The sequence below is a fragment of the Zingiber officinale genome, chromosome 5A, assembly GCF_018446385.1.
Source record: "Zingiber officinale cultivar Zhangliang chromosome 5A, Zo_v1.1, whole genome shotgun sequence".
Taxonomy (NCBI): Eukaryota; Viridiplantae; Streptophyta; class Magnoliopsida; order Zingiberales; family Zingiberaceae; genus Zingiber; species Zingiber officinale.
The window spans coordinates 46,211,104-46,228,832 of NC_055994.1; positions in this window are offsets into that span (position 1 = coordinate 46,211,104).

Consider the following 17,729-nt stretch of genomic DNA (forward strand, 5'->3'; position numbering starts at 1 on the left):
CTCCCACAATGCAATAAATGGAAATTAATGACACATCTTCTTACTTTAAGAGAAAGCAACCTTCAGAAATGAACCAATCATATTTTTAGCATCTAAGGCTAGGTTATATTAACTTGAGTAGGATTCAAAGGATCTTAGCCAATGAACTCTTGGGTTCTTTGGTAGTGGAAATCTTTTCAACCTGCGAGTCTTACTTGGAAGGAAAAATAACCATGAAGCTTTTAAGTCTAAGGGGTTTAGAGCCAAAGATATGTTGAAATTGGTTCATTCTGATTTGTGTAGACCTTTGACTATCCAGGCAAGAGGTTGTTTCGAATATTTTGTCTTTTTTAGACGACTATTCGAGATAAGGATACATTTACTTGACACACCGCAAGTCTAAGTGCTTTGATTAGTTCAAAGAGTACTTGGCTGATGTGGAGTAATGTCAACGTAAAAGTATCAAGACACTACGGTTAAATCATAGTGGCAAGAACCTCTTAGGAGAGCTTAGGAGTCACTTATCAGAAGACGGGACTCAATCCCAATTAACTGCACCTGGTACACCCCAACAGAATGGTGTATAAAAAGAAGGTATAGGACTCTTATGGAAATGAGTAGATTGATGATGAGTTATTCAGAAAATTACCAAATTCATTTTAAGGATATACTCTGAAAACGAAAGTGAACATAATACCTTCCAAGTCAGAACTCTCTACTCATATAGAATTGCTGAATAGGTGTAAGCCTATTTTGAAGCATATTCGGATTCAGATAGTCCAGCACATATGTTGAAGAGAGACAATGATAAGTTGGACAGGAGTTCACTTGTTTGTGGGTTATCCTAGATAAACGAAAGTAGGTTTATAGTCTTAAAAATCAGAAGGTCATTGTTAGCATCAATGACCGATTTTTTAGAAGAGAACTATATAATGAACCACAAACCCATAAGTAAATATGTTCTTAAGAAAATAATTAAAGGACACGTCTAGTACCAACTGTACAAGATGAAATATCACAAGAAACTGCAACACGTATCACAAATGATACACAATTATAAAAAGTGTCTTGTCATAGTGGGAGGGTTGTTAGGCAACCTAACATATTCATGTTTTGTGAGAGTCTTTGGACTTGATCCCTGGTGGACATGAACCTGATCCCCGGACATATGACGAAGCACTCCAAGATAAAAATGCAGCATCTTTGTAAAGAATACAGAATTAGAATATATATATTCTAATAGAGTCTGGGAGCTTATAAAATTACCAAATGATGTAAAAGTCATTGGGTGAAAATAAGTCTACAATAGGAAAAGAGGGATAGACAGGAAGGTAGAAACTTTCAAAGCAAGGCTTGTTGAAAAAGGAATTTTTTTTTTCACCGGTAGTCATGCTTAAGTCTATCCGGATTCTTTTATCTATTTGGCAAGTGGATGTCAAGATAGCTTTCCTTAATGGAAGTCTTGAAGAAAACATCCATATATAGCAACCAGAAGGGTTCATTCCAAAGATCAAAGAGTATCTTGTGTGTAAGCTCAATCAATCTATGGACTGAAGTAAAGCTTCAAGGTCTTGGAACATTCGGTTTAATAAAGTAATCCGGGCCTATGGATTTATTTAATAACCGAATGTGTCTTGTGTATACAAGAAGTGTGATGGAAATGTGGTGGTATTTCTTGTACTATACGTAGATAACATTTTTGGTAGTTGGAAACAATATCAAAGTGTTGTCAGAAGTAAGGGTATGGTTGTCCAAGCAATTTGTTATGAAGGACTTAGGAGAGTGAGCACATATTCTTGGGATCAAGGATCGCAAGGAAAAGAATGTTGTGCTTATCCCAAGATTCATACAATGAGCTCGTTTTAGCATGCAAAACTCCAAGAAAGGTTTTTCTACCTTTTAGACATGGGTCGGCTTTATCTAAAGAGATATCTCCGAAGATATCAAAGGAGATAAAGGGCATGAAGGTAGTTCCTTATGTTTCGGCTGTAGGAAGCCTAATGTATGCTATGCACTAGACCGGATATCTGTTTTATCATGAGAATGGTTAGCAAATATCAAAGTAACCCAGGACAGGGAGACCGGATATCTGTTTTACCATGAGAATGGTTAGCAAATATCAAAGTAACCCAGGACAGGGACATTGGACTGCTTTTAAAGCATATGTTGAAGTACCTTAGAAGGACTAAAGATTATTAGCTAAGTTTACCAGTCAGATGATTTGCTCCCTGTGAGTTACACGGATCTGGATTTCCAATCAGATAGGGATAATAGTAAGTCAACCTCGGAGTTTTGTGTTTACTTTAGGAGGTAAAGCCATAACTATGGAGGAGTGTTAAGCATTGGTGCTTTCTCAGACTCCACTATGGAAGCTAAGTATATGGCAGCCTCTGAGGCAGCCATAGAAGCTGAATGACTCAGTAACCTCAAGATAGACTTAGTGTAACGACCCGCCTCCTACTGACTAGGCTGTAAGGCCGATCGTTACGTAATGCTGTGCTAAATTACTATTGCAGAAATCTGGATTGATTAAAATTTTGCTAGACTAATTACTGTAAAATCTGAACTTAACATTCTAAGTGTACCTAGGAGTTGTACACATGCTAGGGAAGAGAATCTATGCCTCTCGGATGACCTGCTAGCTGTAATCAGGCATTTCAATCGATCCCTGGATCGATTGGCCTGTCGGATGGATCCAGTGATCGATCCAGCTTGATACTGGCACGGAAAAACCGTCTGGATCGGTCGGCTGACCGATCCATAAGCTGTCGCTTCTGTATGCGGCTGAATCGGTCTACCGAGCGATCCAGGAGCACACTGATCGGTCGGTAGACCGATCCAGTGGCTCACTGATCGGTCGGCTGACCGATCAGTGAGCGTCTGTGCTCTCTGTTCGCACATGGATCAGTCGGCTGACCGATCCATAACAGACGCCAACTCTCTGTTCGCGCATGGATCGGTCAGCTGACCGATCCAATGGCACAACTCGACTCTGATCGGTCTGTAAACCGATCTGGGTTCTGATTTCGCACTGAAACTCCTGATTTCAATACTATTTCGTGCCTAAATCACATTACATGTTCTAAGATGGCTAGGAAACACTCTAACAATGACAACTAACATTCTAACATCATATATTTAACATTCTAAGCATAATCTAAAGCATGGTTCGTTAGCTCATGGCGTTTAACATGCTAAAACAAAGAGTAATAGAAATACTAAAGTTCATATGCTTAATTGAAATTGCTGGATCCCTAGGATCTTTATTCCATGTTCCATCCACACACATCCTCATCATTGCATTGACCTTCAGCCTCTGCTAGTCCATCTTTCCTTTACCCTTATCTGCAGTATAAGGAAAATAGAATCTGTAAGCTTAAAGCTTAGTAAAAAACTATCTACCTCACAAAAACATGCATACGGTGCTAATAATGTTTTTAAAACATGCTATTTAAAACATATGCTGAACATGTAAAAGATGGCATGGCATACAATCATCCAAACATGCATATCGAACTGAACATAGAGTTATCATGCATAATCACAGGAAAAAAACTAAGCTGGAGCATGATACTGAGCTAAGCTATTACTGATCTGATACTAAAACTGTACTGAATTCATATAACTATTTTATGAACTTTTGAAAACTATATACATAATATGTGAAAATACATAATCATGCTGCTGGTTGGGCCCGACAACTGTACCTGCTGTGCGCGCATCCCTAACTAGACCCGGGTTTGCAAGTCCCAAATTTAGAAAGGTTACTAGGTTATCTGAACCTAGGGACCGACTGTGGGAGTCCAGCCCAATGGATATCTAATCCTGTACAGTGCCACTGAAAAGTAAAATACTGATTATAGCTGTATTTCTAAGTTATCTGAACCTAGAGCTAGGTTGTCTGAACCTAGAGGCGACTGCGGGAGCCCACCCATTGGACATCTAGTCCCATATAAGCTGTAATAAAGCTGAATGTGCTAAATGAATGCTTCTATTGCATTTAACTAAGCTATTAAAATGCCTAAATTGCATTTCTTTTCTGGGCTGAGCATTTTATCAAACACTTGGTGTGCTCCAACCCTCTCCTCTACTAGGGAGACCACCTCTAGGCACCCGACAGCGTCTACATCCTCCAACTGTAGGGGAAGGACGTGTCTGGCCCATCTAGAGGTGCTCAACTAAATCCCTAAGTCGCGAAGGAGGTTAAACACACCTTACGTGCCGAAAAACTGCGTACAACTAATCTACAAGCATGGAATTCATACGAGAGCTACTTATACTGCAGGTGAGGGGTTTCTTACCTCCTGTTTGGATTTTCTTACAGATCTAAGCGCTAGGTTTCCCGGAGAAGAGATCTCTTCGATGATCTTCTCGCGTCTACGCGTTCTTCTCGCGGAGAGGAGCGTCCTCGTATCCTTGATGTTGCTGGAAGATGCTCCTATGGCCCTAGGGATGGAACCCTAGGCTTGCTTGGCTTGGGCGCCGAGAGGTGAGGAGGAGAAGGGGGCGGCGGCGTGACTAGGGTGAGGGAAAAGTTTTTCTCCTTTTAGAAAATATAACAATTCCTCACTTAAATCTTTATTTATATTAAGTGGGTAATTCGGCCCAACTCTAATATAAATTTAATTGCCTCCCTTTACTTTCAGCACGGCCCTGCTGGGTTCAACTGGTTACTAGAATTATCCGTAAACCATAGGTCTCGGGTTCAATTCCCGTTTAGGCCGTTTTCGTTTTCTATTTGTTTTTGCTACTCCCGCTACTCTAAAAATTTCAGAAAAATATCTAAACATTTCAGAAAAAATCATAGAATATTTCTAAAATAGTTTTGAGAATTTTCGGGCGTTACAATCCCCCATACCTTATAAAAAGTTCGTCCTCGAACTTAGAATAATTCTGGGTACTTCTGTCTCATGCTGGCTTCTGTCTCCCAAGTTGCCTCTTCTGCTGTGTGACTGTGCCAAATAACTTTGACTAATGGTACTTCCTTGTTCCGCAATTTCTTAACTGCTCGGTCTATTATCTCAATAGGCCGACTGTCATAGCTGAGGTCTTCGCGGATCTGTACCGACTGGGGCTCAATCATGCTTCTTCAGCATAGAGACATGAAATACGTTGTGGACAGCTGACATTTCCTGGGGTAGCTCTAGCTCATATGCTACCTTGCCCACTCTTCTGTTGATAAGGTATGGTCCCACATATCTGGGACTTAGCTTGCCCTTCTTCCCAAAACGCATTACTCCCTTCATGGGAGCTACTCTGAGGAACACTGAATCCCCAACTGAAAACTCTAAGGGTCTGCGCCGTGTATCAGCATAGCTCTTCTGGCGGCTCTGAGCTGTCTCTATCCTCTGGCGGATCTGCTGGATAGCTACTGTGGTATCTGCTACTAGATCTGTCTGAAGCTCTAGTTCTTTCTGTTCACCACTCTCATACCAGCAGATTGGAGATCTACACCTCCGCCCGTAGAGAGCCTCGTAAGGTATCATACCGATAGTGGCCTGATAGCTATTGTTGTATGCAAACTCTGCTAAGCTCAGATATTTGCACCAACTTCCCTTGAAGTCTAGGGCACATGCTCGGAGCATATCTTCGAGTACCTGATTTACTCGCTCAGTCTGACCATCTGTCTGAGGATGGAAAGCTGTGCTAAATTTTAACTTCGTGCCCAAGGCTGTCTGTACAGACTCCCAGAAGTGTGATGTGAACCTACTGTCTCTGTCTGAAATAATGGTTCGTGGGACTCCATGCAACCTGACGATCTCCTTGAGATACAACTGAGCTAGTTGCTCCATGGAATAGGATATTCTGATAGCTAGGAAGTGGGCTGATTTAGTCAACCTGTCGACTATTACCCAGATGGTATCAAAACCATTTGTGGTCCTGGGTAATCCCACTATGAAGTCCATGGAAATATCCTCCCACTTCCACTCTGGGATCTGGATGGGCTGTAAAACTCCTCCTGGTCTCTGATGTTCTGCCTTAACCCTCTTACAGGTTAGGCAGGTGTTGACATATCGAGCAATGTCCCTCTTCATCCCCGGCCACCAAAAACGTTTCTTCAAGTCCTGGTACATTTTGGTGGAGCCAGGATGCATCGCATAGGGAGTCTTGTGAGCCTCATCTAGGATTTTCCTCTGTAGTTCCTCCTGATCTGGAACACATAGCCTGTCACCGAAATACAACACCCCGCTGGCGGACACTCTGAACTCTCCACTTTCTGATCCTGCTATCCCTTGCTTGATTTTCTGAATTCCAGGATCCTTCTCCTGAGCTGTCTGAATGTCACCAAGGAAGGTCGACTCTAAGGTCATAGTAGAGAGCTGTCCGACTATGAGTTCGATACCAAAATCTGTGATCTACTTCTGTAGGGGCGGTGACATGGCCGCTAACGATACTAAGGTAGCACTGGACTTTCTGCTAAGTGCGTCTGCCACCTTATTGGCTTTGCCTGGGTGGTAGAGGATGTTTATATCGTAGTCCTTGACCAGTTCTAGCCACCTGCGTTGTCGCATATTCAGATCCTTCTGAGTGAAGAAGTACTTCAAACTCTGATGATCTGTATACACTCTGCACTGAGCTCCATATAAGTAATGTCTCCAAATCTTGAGAGCGAACACCACTGCTGCAAGCTCAAGATCATGAGTAGGGTAGATCTTCTCATAATCCTTGAGTTGTCTGAAGGCATAGGCGATTACCTTGCCGTCTTGCATCAGCACTGCTCCTAGTCCCAGTTTAGAGGCATCACTGTAAATATCAAAGTTGTCTGTATTTCCTAGCAGTGTCAGAATGGGTGCACTGGTCAATCTCCTCTTGAGCTCGCTGAAGCTGTTCTCACAATCCTCTGTCCACTGAAATTTTCTGTTCTTCCTGGTGAGAGCTGTCAGTGGAGAAGCTATCCTGGAGAAGTCCTCTACGAATTTCCTGTAGTAACCTGCTAATCCCAGAAAACTTCTGATCTCACTAGCATTCTTGGGTCTTTTCCAGTTACTCACTGCTTCTATTTTACTGGGATCTACCATGATACCATCCTTTGAGATGATATGACCCAGGAAGGACACCTGATCTAGCCAAAATTCACATTTCGTGAACTTGGCGTACAGCTGATTCTGCTGAAGGGTCTGTAATACTGTCCTCAGGTGCTCTGCGTGTTCTTCCTGAGTTCTGGAATAGATAAGGATGTCGTCGATGAACACGATAACAAACTTATCTAAATATTCCCTGAATACCCTGTTCATGAGGCCCATGAAAGTAGCTGGAGCATTGGTCACACCAAAGGGCATGACTACGAACTCGTAATGTCCGTATCTAGTCCTGAATGTTGTCTTAGGTATATCCCCTTCTTTGACCTTCACCTGATGATAACCCGATCTGAGGTCTATCTTAGAGAACACTGCTGCTCCCTTTAGCTGATCAAACAGGTCATCAATTCTGGGAAGAGGATACCTGTTCTTGATTGTGACTTGGTTCAGTGCCCGGTAGTCTATACACAGGCGCATGCTCCTGTCTTTCTTCTTCACGAACAATACAGGTGCTCCCCATGGTGAGTAACTAGGACGGATGAAGCCCTTGTCAAGCAGCTCCTGTAGTTGTTCATGAAGTTCCTTCAGTTCTGCTGGAGCCATGCGGTAAGGCGCTTTGGAGATAGGATTTGTACCGGGAATGAGCTCTATCTCAAATTCGATCTCCCTGTCTGGTGCTATGCCTGGTAACTCTTCAGGGAAGACTGCTGGGTAGTCACATACGACTCAGACCTCTGCTAGCTGTTGGTCCTTGTCCTGACTGGTGCTGACTACATGTGCTAAGAACCCCGTACATCCTGAATCCATCAACCTCTGTGCCTTCATAGCTGAGAGAAACTTCTTGGCCATTCTCTTGGGTTCTCCGACGAATTCGAACTGTGCTTCCGCTTCAGGTTGGAATATGACTTTCTATTTACGGCACTCGATGGAGGCACAATATTTGATCAAGAAGTCCATTCCAAGGATGACATCGTAGTCAGTCATATTTAGCACTATCAGATCACAAAAGAGCTCTCTGTTTGCTATAATGACTGGCACTGCTCTGAGCCAGTGCGTGGATGTCATAATTTCTCCTTAAGGTAAGGTCGTCAGAAACTGACTACTGAGTACCTCTGGAGGTATTGCTAACTTGTTTACGAATGCCCTGGCTATATAAGAATGGGTTGCCCCAGTATCGAATAAGACAGTTGTACTTTGCTGTAAAATACTAATCTGACCTGTAACAACTGTCGAGGCATTTGCTACGTCCTCTCTGGTCAGTGAATAGATCCTCGCATTGGTCGTAGCTGGAGGGGCTTCTAACCTGCCCTGGCTGATATGTGGACCATCTAAAGCGGCCTGCATCTGATGTAACTGAGCTGGCTGGCCTCCATACTGAATCGGCTGTGGCTGAGGAAAACTGGTCTTGTTTGGACACTGCTTGGCCATATGCCCTTACTGTCCGCATTCAAAGCATCCTCGTGTGCCCTTACGACAAACTCCAGGGTGAAATTTCCCACAAGTATCACACTTTGGATAACTGGGCTGCTTGCTGGCTGGTCCTCCTTTTGGGTAACTCCCTGGTTTGCGCTTGTTGCTGGAGTTCCCTTTCCAGTTAAAGTCATGGGAGCTGTGGCCCTGCTGTTTCTGAGTGCCTGAGCCTCCTTGGCCCTTGGATTCTATGAAAACTTGCTTCTGCTGTTTGATACTGTTCTGGTAGTGCTCGGTGGTCAGAGCACTACTGACTAGTTCCTCGGTGGTCTGCGGCCTATGAACGCCGCCAGCCACGTTCATTGTTATATCCGGCCTCAGCATCTTGAGCATCAACCGGACTCGTTCTTTTTCTGTGCTGACTAGTTCAGGACATAGACGAGCCAGTTTATTGAATTTCTTCACGGCTTCCTCAACTGATAGGTTGCCCTGACGAAATTCAGTGAACTCGTCGTAGTGGCGGTTTGTGACCCGCATGTGAAAGAATTCTTCAAAGAACTCCTTCTCGAAGTCTGCCCATGTCATCTGGTTTACTGGGCGCTTCGCTCTGATTCTCTCCCACCACATGCGTGCATCTCCTGTCAAGCAGAAGGAGGCGCACTTCACCTTCTCATGTTCTGGCCAGTCCAGAAGCTCCATCGTACTCTCCAGTGTTTTGAACCAGGCTTGTGCATCCCATGGTTCACTAGTGCCTGAGAAGTTCTCTGGCTTGACTCTTTGCCACTAGATCAGATAGGCTTCTCTCTTTGCCTCTGCTGCTGCTGGCGCTACTGGTGCCGTAGGCTGGACTGGTGGAACCTCTAAGACCACTGGTGTCGCTAAGTTAGGCTCCGGGGTGACAGTGGGAGTGTTCTGCTGACTAGCCTTTAAGGTGGTTATTTCCTGTTGCTGTTCAGCTAGCTGCTGCTGTCTGGGGGAGGCACTGAACTGCCTGCCTCATGCTGGGGCTCAATAGCTGGTGCCCTTCTAGCTGGGCGCCCTCGTGCCATTTCTAAAGACATAGAGGATAGGACATGCATAACTAATACAGTCATAATTGTATAACTATTGCTATCATGTTATATACTATCACATACTAACATGCATCAGTTATCTATAAACATGAGCTATAACAAAAAAGCAAGAAACATAAATAAAGTAGAGGTATTCTTACTTGGAAGCTGCAGGTTCAATGCTGATGTGTGTGTAGGAAGTATGGAAACTGCTCTAATACCACTCTGTAACGACCCGCCTCCTACTGACTAGGCTGTAAGGCCGATCGTTACGTAATGCTGTGCTAAATTACTATTGCGGAAATCTGGATTGATTAAAATTTTGCTAAACTAATTACTTTAAAATCTGAACTTAACATTCTAAGTGTACCTAGGAGTTGTACACATGCTAGGGAAGAGAATCTATGCCTCTCGGATGACCTGCTAGCTGTAATCAGGCATTTCAATCGATCCCTGGATCGATTGGCCTGTCGGATCGATCCAGTGATCGATCCAGCTTGATACTGGCAAGGAAAAACCCTCTGGATCGGTCGGCTGACCGATCCATAAGCTGTCGCTTCTGTATGAGGTTGAATCGGTCTACCGACCGATCCAGGAGCACACTGATCGGTCGGTAGACCGATCCAGTGGCTCACTGATCGGTCGGATGACCGATCAGTGAGTGTCTGTGCTCTCTGTTCGCACATGGATCGGTCGGCTGACCGATCCATAACAGACGCCAACTCTCTGTTCGCGCATGGATCGGTCAGCTGACCGATCCAATGGCACAACTCGACTCTGATCGGTCTGTAGACCGATCTGGGTTCTGATTTCGCACTGAAACTCCTGATTTCAACACTATTTCGTGCCTCAATCACATTACATGTTCTAAGATGGCTAGGAAACACTCTAACAATGACAACTAACATTCTAACATCATATATTTAACATTCTAAGCATAATCTAAAGCATGGTTCGTTAGCTCATGGCGTTTAACATGCTAAAACAAAGAGTAATAGAAATACTAAAGTTCATATGCTTAGTTGAAATTGCTGGATCCCTAGGATCTTTATTCCATGTTCCATCCACACACATCCTCATCATTGCATTGACCTCCAGCCTCTGCTAGTCATTCTTTCCTTTACCCTTATCTGCAGTATAAGGAAAATAGAATCTGTAAGCTTAAAGCTTAGTAAGAAACCATCTACCTCACAAAAACATGCATACGGTGCTAATAATGTTTTTAAAACATGCTATTTAAAATATATGCTAAACATGTAAAAGATGGCATGGCATACAATCATCCAAACATGCATATCGAACTGAACATAGAGTTATCATGCATAATCACAGGAAAAAACTAAGCTGGAGCATGATACTGAGCTAAGCTATTACTGATCTGATACTAAAACTATACTGAATTCATATAACTATTTTATGAACTTTTGAAAACTATATACATAATATGTGAAAATACATAATCATGCTGCTGGTTGGGCCTGACAACTGTACCTGCTGTGCGCGCATCCCTAACTAGACCCGGGTTTGCAAGTCTCGAATTTAGAAAGGTTACTAGGTTATCTGAACCTAGGGATTGACTGTGGGAGTCCAGCCCAATGGATATCTAATCCTGTACAGTGCCACTGAAAAGTAAAATACTGATTATAGCTGTATTCTTGGCTGTTCTTGCTATTTCTAGGTTATCTGAACCTAGAGCTCGGTTGTCTGAACCTAGAGGCGACTGCGGGAGCCCACCCATTGGACATCTAGTCCCATATAAGCTGTAATAAAGCTTAATGTGCTAAATGAATGCTTCTATTGCATTTAACCAAGCTATTAAAATGCCTAAATTGCATTTCTTTTCTGGGCTGAGCATTTTATCAAACACTTGGTGTGCTCCAACCCTCTCCTCTACTAGAGAGACCACCTCTAGGCACCCGACAGCGTCTACATCCTCCAACTATAGGGGAAGGACGTGTCTGGCCCATCTAGAGGTGCTCAACTAAATCCCTAAGTCGCGAAGGAGGTTAAACACACCTTACGTGCCGAAAAACTGCATACAACTAATCTACAAGCATGGAATTCATACGAGAGCTACTTATACTGCAGGTGAGGGGTTTCTTACCTCCTGTTTGGATTTTCTTACAGATCTAAGCGCTAGGTTTCCTGGAGAAGAGATCTCTTCGATGATCTTCTCGCGTCTACGCGTTCTTCTCGCGGAGAGGAGCGTCCTCGTATCCTTGATGATGCTGGAAGATGCTCCTATGGCCCTAGGGATGGAACCCTAGGCTTGCTTGGCTTGGGCGCCGAGAGGTGAGGAGGAGAAGGGGGCGGCAGCGTGACTAGGGTGAGGGAAAAGTTTTTCTCCTTTTAGAAAATATAACAATTCCTTACTTAAATCTTTATTTATATTAAGTGGGTAATTCGGCCCAACTCTAATATAAATTTAATTACCTTCCTTTCCTTTCAGCACGGCCCTGCTGGGTTCAACTGGTTACTAGAATTATTCGTAAACCATAGGTCTCGGGTTCAATTCCCGTTTAGGCTGTTTTCGTTTTCTATTTGTTTTTGCTACTCCCGCTACTCTAAAAATTCCGGAAAAATATCTAAAAATTCTAGAAAAATTATAGAATATTTCTAAAATAGTTTTGAGAATTTTCGGACGTTACACTTAGATATGATTTCTGGTTTGTCCAAAAGATTATTACAATTTTGTGATAATGGTGGTGCAATAGCAAACTCGAAGAAACCATAAGTCCATAAGACAAGTAAACACAAAAGAGCACTAGTACTACCCAATACGAGATTTCGTATAACGAGAAAAAATTGTTGTCGCCTAGATTGCATCAGATGATAACCTGGAAGATCTTTTCACTAAGGTCCTTGAGGCAAGAGCTTTTGATGGGCATGTTAAAGATTTGGGAATCAGATGTATGGCAGCATTTATGGCAGCATAGTCTTTTAGTATAAGTGGGAGATTGTTGGAGTGTATACTAAAAGCCTAACTTTTGTATAAATATTTATAAGAATCACATTGGTCAAGTGTCTACATTTATATATACCAAATGTAGATGTTCAATTAATTTATATTGTAGGTAACATAGTGTGTGGTGTCACATACAAAAGATTGTGTTATCAGTTCTTTATAAATTATAAACAGTAGCTCACGACTAAGATGGAAAGGAATAAACCATTGGAATAGTCGTAGTGTAATTAGGCATTAGTTTATCTTGACTAATAAATTACACTAGCACACTTTAAGTGTATTGAGCAGGACCATTTAAGGTAAGTTCTTTTTATACTGATTTAATAAAAGAACTAGATCTTAGTTATTATGGAAGTGTGTGCTCTTAATCCTAATATAATAACAAGCATATATATTTAATATTTATTTCTTTGACTTATCAAAGGGTGAGATTTAGTTCGATAAATCAAAATGCCCGATAAGTTGGGAAATGATGTTACTTATAGTGTGACTTGTTGATTATAGAAGGAAACTGTGTCCTAGTAATCTAGGTTGATAATGCCCCCAAGAGGAGCTCATAAAGATTGTCGTGTTAAACCTTGCAGGTGGACTTAGTCCGACATGACGATAAGGCTGAGTGGTACTACTCTTGGACTAAGATATTAATTAAATGAGTTGTCAGTAACTCACTTAATTAGTGGGCATTCGACATCTTAAACACAGGGAGACTAACACACACATAATAAGAAGGAGCCCAAAAATGTAATTTGGGATTGGTGCGGTAGTTCAATAATAATTCTTTAGTGGTATGAATTATTATTGATGAAGTTAAGTTGTGTGTTCGGGGCGAACACGGGAAGCTTAATTTCATCGGGAGACCAAAACCAATTCCTCCTCTCGGTCCCTATCGTAGCCTCTTGTATATAGAGATTTATACCCACCACATACCCATCTTCTTACCCATCATAATGGGGTCGGCCAAGCTACCTTGGAACCCAAGCTAGGACGGGCCAAGACCAAGTGGATGAGCCAAGTTGGTGGCCGGCCAAAGCTTGGGTCCCAAGCTTAGGTGGCCGGCCACTAGAATATTTAAAAGGAATTTTATTAAAATTATTTCTTATGTGGATATCATGGTTTTAATAGAGAGTTTAAAATTTAAATCTTTCCTTTTATAGCTTTCTATAAAAGATTAAGAAAAGATTTGAAATCTTTCCTTATTTGTAGATTGAAAGGAGATTTTAATTTTGAGAAAACTTTCCTTTTTAACCATGATCATAATTTAAAAGAGAGTTTTAAAAATTAAATATTCTCTTTTATTAGTTTCTACAAAAGATTAAGAAAAGATTTGATATCTTTCCTTATTTGTAGATTGAAAAGAGATTTTAATTTTTAGAGATAACTTTCCTTTTTGAAAATTATCCAAATATTTAAAATAAAGATTTTAATTTATAAAATTTCCTTTTTATAACCCACCATGAAGGAAAAAATTATTGGAGAATTTTTTTTATAAATTTCCGGAAACAAATTAGGAAGTTTTAATTTTTGTTTTAATTAAAACTCTCCTTGTTTTGGGGAAATAAGTGGCCGACCATATAATAATGAAATGAAAAATTGTTTTTAATTAAATAAAATTTACCTTTTCATGGAAAAAGAATTAAGGAAATTTTTAATTAAATTTCCTTATTTGTCAAGACCAAGGAATATAAAAGAGGAGGTAGAGGTGCTTTCATGCGAACGCCTCTATTATTTTTCTTCCTCTCTTTTCTTCCTTGATGGTGGCTGACCCTATTATTTTTCCTTCTTCCTTTTCTTTCTTCTTCATTGGCCGGACATTGTAATCTCATAGAGCTTGAAGATGGACGGATTTTAGCATGGAGAAGAAGGAGAGGAAGGAAGTATCCCTTGGAGCTTGGTGGTGGTGACCGAACTACATCTATTCATGGAATATTTGTGGTGGCCGAATCATGCTTGGAGAAGAAGGTGGCTTAGGTGGATTCTCATCTCGGTAGATCATTGCCCACACAACGTCTGGGATAAGAAGAGGAATACGGTAGAAGATCAAGAGGTCGTTGCATACAAAGGAAGGTATAATTAGTAATTAATTTCCGCATCATACTAGTTGTATTTCTTTTGTATGAATTCCAAACACAAGAGACATTAGATCTAGTTTTTTGAATTAGTTTTTTGAGTTTGTGTTTTCTTATTTTTCGAATTTGTGATTCGATTGTTCTTTTTGGTTAACTTAGAGTTATTTAAGGAAATTAAATATTAGCTTTCCTTAAAAGGCTTTGTCTAGGCGGTGGTGGTTGCTCTCATATTCAAGAAGGTCATGTGCCTCGCCATGCAGTCCTGGAAGCCAATTTTGAAAATTAATATTTAATGAAATTAATAACATAGGTGGATTTGAATCAATAGTGTTAAGTTCCGCTTGCGATTCAAATCTAAACCATTAAGAACAGATAAGTTAAATTTGGAATCAATGATGTTAAGTTCTATCTGCGATTCCTAATTTAACTTCTAAAAAATACAATAGGTTATTTAAGGAAAAGTTCGACACTTGTACAAAAATTTTTGTACAGTGGAATCGGTACGTTTTCCTAGGACTAACCAACAGATCTGTTGCTGATCCCGATGAGTTTATTGATCATTATACGGTTTCTGTCGATTTCAGATTGATCATGTGTATTCATTATGTCAGTTATGATCGTTATACCATGTGTTTTAGACTGGTACTAGTATGTGTGTTTATTGACTATGTCAGTTTATGATCATGTTCTTATTTTCCTACTGAGACTATATACTTTGATCTCTATTTTTTTATATAAACCATGCACTATCTTGTTTATTACTCGCTGAGTGACCCGCACTCACCACCCCGTTTGTACCTTTATGTTTTCAGGTAGTAGGTAGATTACCTTGGAGTCGCTTGGAGTATCCTATCTGTCGGTTCCACGTCACATCTGAGGATGGTTTTGGGTTTTGCTTCTTACTTTAATTGCTTTACGAATTTGTGAGCTTGGTATTCTATTACTTCAATTTTGTTTTGGAGTTTTGCAATGTTGGTATCTTGTATTTGATTTGTTGTGGTTATTGTATAAAGCCTAGCCGGCTAGCAGTGTTCTGTTTCGATTTTATGGGTCTTTCCTATCATTTTCCGTTGGATTTTTAGTACAGCTATGTGAGCTGTTTAATATATAATTGCATGGTTATGATTATTTTGTTCCAGCCGAGTGGGTTGTATATATAACTGCGTGGTTGTATATGTTTTAGTCGTGTGGGATAATGATTATAGCTTGTAAGTATTCTTGTGGTTATATATATACTGCATATTGTCATAGTTACAGGGGTATGTTGCTCGTTTGTCGAGCAGGAACTCCTTTGGGGCGTGACAGAGGCAATGCATACAAATGCAACTAAAAGATAGTAACAACCTACTATCTTCTTTTCAATTGAAGTATAAAGCAAACTTAAATAAACATACAGACAAAAGTGAAAGACGAAGTTCGATTGGCACTTGAACGATGCAACAACTTGCTTGAAGATGAGTAGCAGAGTAGTAGCATGAGCAGCTTTGCATAGAGATGAACTGGTGAATTGATTTGTTACCTTAGTCTCAGACCTCGAGCTTCTTTATATAAGAATGTCAACAATCGGTCGATCGATCATTGGGTTCGGTCGACTGAACTCTCTCCCTTCCTTCTTTGCTGAGATTTGATCTTAGGCATTGATGACATTTAATGGTTCAGTTGACCGATCACCTTGTTCTATCAATCGAACGGTGCACTTTCCCCATTCGTCGAGATTCTTCATTAATGTGCCTTAATGCGATGATCGTTCGGTCGACCGATCCTTTTATTCGATCGACTGATCAGTTTGATTTCCATCTCTGCCTTAGCTCGATCTGATCAGTGTCGCGTCTGCTTGGTTTGCTCGATCGATCCATGTATTCGGTCGATCGATCAGTCTCTATACTAACTCTATTTTGACTGTTCTCTGGTCTGAATCAACTTGGTTTGGTCAACTGATCTCTAGGTTCGGTCAACTGATCAGGCTGAACCTACGGAACAGAGTTAACCAAAAATACATTCCTGCAAAATAAATGTTAGCACAATAATATAGTAAGATGCTTGAGTAGTAATTGACAGTAACACTGTCTTGATCTTAACTTAAAAACATTCTCGATTTCTTCAGTTGGATCAGCGACTTAGGGTTGTTCCCTTCCGAAACACGACCTTACTGTCGCTCCTCCAGTTGCTTACCTCAACGTACCTACCAAACCTTGATTCTCTAGACCTATTTGGACTTTACCGCTTAGTATTGGATCGACCACCAAGACTTTTCCTCGATCTTCAGTTCTCTAAACCTATCGAGCTTCCCCGCCAAGTGTCGAATCCTCTCGACTCACTTGATCTTTCTGTCTGGCTTCCATGATCTGCTAAGTCTTTCCTGTCTAATCACGACTAGGCTTTCCCGGTTGAGTAAACAGCCTGCACACTCAATTAACTTATTAGATCATAACAAGACTTAACTTGAACTTTGACAACATCAAAATTCAGATTTAATTCTAATACACTCTGCACCAATAATATCTATAATATCCACCCAGGATGATAATTGTGAGGCACATGAGCTAGAGCAAGCATAAAGTATAGTGGCAAACATGAGGTGATTAAACTTTAATTGGGTGTCATTAATCATCATGTCACGAATTAGGGCAAGTCCTATGGCATCCAAGAATACAATTGAAGTGAGTGTGGGAGATGGAAAGGACTATTGGATCTTTATCTATAATCTATCGAAGAAATAGTATTTATTTGTCAAGATGACTTAAGTTGATAATCTCCTAATGTTCTAAATGTTGAGTAGATGAAGCTGATATCGAACAAGACGGACATCGAACAAACTCGGAGTCTTGTTCGAGTTGTGTGTGGAACGTCGCTCGAGGAACAAAGATATCGAATCCTGTAATGAAATAGTCTCCTTAAAATAGATTCTTTCCTTTTAACTGTGCTAAAAGATCATGTTTGAATATCTATTTTCTAGAATAAAATGATAAGATCATGACATAATTTAACATAGATTAATATGACGAACTGAATATGTACCTAAATGTTATCACATCTACTGAATGAAAAACTTACTCGATAGAAAATAGAGGAAGAATAAGGGGATCTCTCTTTTGGACACTCCCTGCTTTTCACTTCGCTTGCTCAAGTGTTTCTTTCTTGATCTGCTCAGGGTGGCTTTTTCTACTTACGCCTTTCATCTGCACAAGCTTATAAAGACATATCTTTTCTGTGAATAATCAACACGTGATATCATCAC